The sequence below is a fragment of the Limulus polyphemus genome, unplaced genomic scaffold (genome assembly GCF_000517525.1).
Source record: "Limulus polyphemus unplaced genomic scaffold, Limulus_polyphemus-2.1.2 Scaffold1224, whole genome shotgun sequence".
In the NCBI taxonomy this organism is placed as follows: domain Eukaryota; kingdom Metazoa; phylum Arthropoda; class Merostomata; order Xiphosura; family Limulidae; genus Limulus; species Limulus polyphemus.
The window spans coordinates 228,752-232,899 of record NW_013666834.1 but is presented as its reverse complement, the minus strand read 5'-3'; positions in this window follow the sequence as shown (position 1 = coordinate 232,899).

The following is a 4,148-nucleotide window of genomic DNA, read 5'->3' as shown; positions in this document are numbered from 1 at the left end:
GGTGTACCTTTCTTCTTCAGGGGCAAACTGATATTCGATAAGTAACCATATTTTCTAAACGTTATTAGTTCAACTTAATAATGCTATTACGTAGTGATTTGTTAAATTGTTTTCAGTTTATAAACGATGGCAACAGCAGTTGTTTTTGTTGTTGTTGTTTGTTTTACTGCGTTGACCCCTGATGACGGTCAAGTGTTTATCGTGGGGGAGGGGCGATATCCTGAGTTGGAAGATAAGGTATCATATATCATCTCAACTATTACCTAAAGATGACAACTGACACCACAATGGTAGCTCCATAAGAATGAAAAATTTTGTATAACCTCTATCAATCATTATATAGGAGAAAGCGATTTTTTTTTTTTTTTTTTTTACTAAACGTATACCAAAACATTTAAATGATTCAGTACACAAAAGAAGACGCTTTCCATATATTTTACAATGTGTCGGTAAAATATTTCGAGATAATACGATCATGAAGATTACTATTATTGGCCATAAACCGGATTTATGGTTTTATTCTGAATTTCAAAAGAAACATTTAAAATATCATATTAAAGAAAAACTATTTTTTTTTCTACTTAAAGCTGTATAATGGCATCAAACTAACGTCATCAAAATGACTTCCACCAAAAGAAATACGACAAGTACCTTGAAGAAAAAAAAGAATCTATCTTCAAGATATAAAAACTACTTCCGTATCTAATAGAATGTCTTGTATGAAAGTTGAAGGTGGGAGTTTCACTGAAGAAAAACGATTTTTTTATCGTCGTTTATTGGGATCGTAGCTCTTAGTTTCAGTATTTCAAGGCAAACTGTTTACGATTTATGATGTAGCGCGTAAAGCATTACAAATGTTAACACGGTTAACACGGCAGTAACGCAAATACAAAATTACATATGCCAACATGCATAAACCCAATAGTAGCGCATAGAGCATTATATATGTTAACAGATTAAACACGGCCGTAACGCAAGTACAAAATTAAATATTCTAACCTGCATAAACATAATAGCAGCGCGAAAAGCATTACATATGTTAACACGGTTAAACACGGCCGTAGCGCAAATAAACAATTACATATGCTAACACGCATAAACACAATAGCAGCACATTATATATGGTCTTCCTCTAATATGATTGCAATAGAAAATGATTTGGGGCCTGGCGTGGCTTATTGATTAGGGCGTTCTACTCGAAATCTGCGGATCGCGGGATCAAAACCCTTCATCGAACCTGCTCGCCCTTTCAGCCGTGAAAACATAATAATATGACGGTCAATCTTAATATTCGTTGGTAAAGAGTAGCCCAAGAGTTTGTGATGGGTGATGTTGACTAACCGCCTTCTCTCTAGTTTACCACTTCTATATTAGGGACCACTAGCGCAGATATCCCTCGAGTAACTTTTCGCGAAATTCAACAAAAGAAAGACAAATTTTCCCTAATTTTTTTGGTCAGTTCTTTACATTAAATGCTGTAATTTGTAAAATCAGAGATTATTCAACATGATGCACAGTGTGGACCCCAGTAGTTGTAAACAGCTTGAAAATAAATCGATAGTTTGAAGGTTAAAAGTAAAATAACGAAAAGAAATTGAACAACACAACGAATGAATATTTTACATATCAATTCCTTGCCAGGTTTCAAGTAAAGGAGAATATTAGTGTGAAACATTCTATTTTTGTTGTTCTCGAAAATACTAAACTCTCGTTCATTGAAAGATGTATCATTAGAATAAGAATATCTTGAGAACTTTTAATATTTGGTGTTTGTTTTCACGAATTTAAATCTTTAAATTCCAAAAATGAAACTTCATCTTACACAAATCAGAGTTAAAGCTTCTGATGAAATGATTTCAGTAAATCAAGATTAACAGAAATTTTGCGAAACGCAAGAAGCTATCATTTTTATTCATTTTTTTGCCATAATATCACTTAAATACTAAATAATAAAATAATAATAAAAACTAATTTAAATTAGTTTAAATATCATTTCTTTATGTTCTTATAAACAATGTGTTTCAGTTTTGTTTTGTTTTTTTGCCATAAGATCACTTAATTATCATATCTTTAGCGCGTTTAATTTAATTTAAAGATCATTTATTTGTTTTCCTTTAAACGATGTGTTTCAGTTTTTTTAACACAAACTTACACAATGATCTATATGTGCTCTGTACACCGCGGGAATTGAACCTCAGATTTTATCGTTGTAAGTCTATAAATTTATTGTTGACCCACCTGGAAACACAAGTACTAAGCGTATTCGATCATTAGCTTTACAAAAATAGCTCATTTCAATGAATTTATATACACTTTACGAGATCTTCAGATAGTTCAGTAATGAACTTGAGGGCTCATAGCGCTAAACTTATTGGTTCGATGTTGATGTTTAAATAAATATGTATTCCTCTATTATATCTATATTTCATAATTAATTTTATCATTTTTTATGGAAGACTGTTTTAAAGCAATTATTCTTAAATTCTCATCAAAGCAAGTTACTTACAGACTTTTCATGACGTTTCACCATAGCATGTTTATGAAACATATACTCAATTACGTATTCGCTTTGAATTGTTTCAATTGCAAAATGAATTTGTTTTTAAACTCCCTTTTCCAGTAAATGTACTTGCATAGACTTAGCTGAAATTACCGAGTTTTGATTTAATGAAGGGTCGGTATGATTGTGATACCCTAGAAGATCTTAAAGTTTTCCTCATATGGAAAAATAAAAGATAATGGCTGTCTTGTTTGTTAGAAGAAAAACAACCGAGTGCTTACAACAAATGCGATGTCCAGGGAGAAGAAGTTCAGCGAAGAGTAGTTTGTATGGATCACCTGATAAAAAATAGAAAAGTATACTTACTGGCGTTTCGTAAGGCTTCCTGGTCACGTCTTCGTTGACAAAGATTGGGCTATGTAGAGAGAGATACGTACGTTATTTCGTAAACAGAAACAAGATTAAAGTGAATGGAAACTTTTGTTTTGAGTAGGGTTGGATAACTGATTGGATTTGTAGCGTTAGAGATGGATTTATTACTTAGCATGTGAAAGTCATTAATACGGAAGGAACTATTTTATACTTTAACATCACTAATAGCCGTACAAAAACTTGTACTGCTAGCCCTAAAGAAGCCCGCGATGGCGAAACCTTGACTGGAAAAAAAGAGTTTCTTATGTGAACTGTAAAAACTAGAGTTAGAGATAACACTGGATCTTCAATTGATTAAAATTTTATAGATTAAGTAACGCTGGCTAAAGGTTTGGTTTGTTTTAAATTTCGCGCAAACCTATACGAAGGCTATCTGCGTTAGCCGTCCCTAATTTATCAGTGTTAAGACTAGAAGGAACGCAGCTAGTCATTACCACCCACCGCCAACTCTTGGGCTATTCTTTTACCAACCGTCACATTATAACTTCGCCACGGTTGAAAGGGCGAGCATGTTTGGTAGGACGGGGATTCGAACCCGCGACCCTCAGATTGGGAGTCGAGCACCATAATCATCTGGCCAATAATAAAATATCTAATATATATATATATATACATGAGAGAAGGAAATCCTTAAATTCTATAATTGTTTAAAGTAAATGTGTTCAACAAAAAGTAAACTTAAAGAAAGAGGCTAGCTCCTGCCCTTGATAAAATTTACCCTTCGACTCTGAAATAATTGCCTAAGAAAATATTTAGCCTTTAATTGATATATGTTCAAAAACGGTGGACTAAGACGACATTTTTGATATTTTTAAGATTCTGCATGTGGATTTATTTTTTTAAATATCAAATAATTCTCAGAACGGTTTTAGAGGTCTTTTGTGCTTTATTAATCTGTTAGAGTTTTTAGATAACGTTTTCGCTTTTTATGAGTGGGTCTGGCATGGCTAGGTGGTTAGAGCGCTCATCTACCAATCTGCGGATCGCAGGTTCGAATCCTCGTTTTACCAAATATGCTCGCCCTTTCAACCGTGAAGGCGATATAGTGTTAGGGTCAATCCCACTATTTGTTGGGAAAAGAGTCGCTCATAAATTGGCGGTGGGTGGTGATGACTAGCTGCCTTCCTTCTAGTCTTACACTCCAGTGGCACAGCGGTAGGTCTGCGGACTTACAACGCTAGAATCCGGGTTTCGATACCCGTGGTGGCCAGAGCAC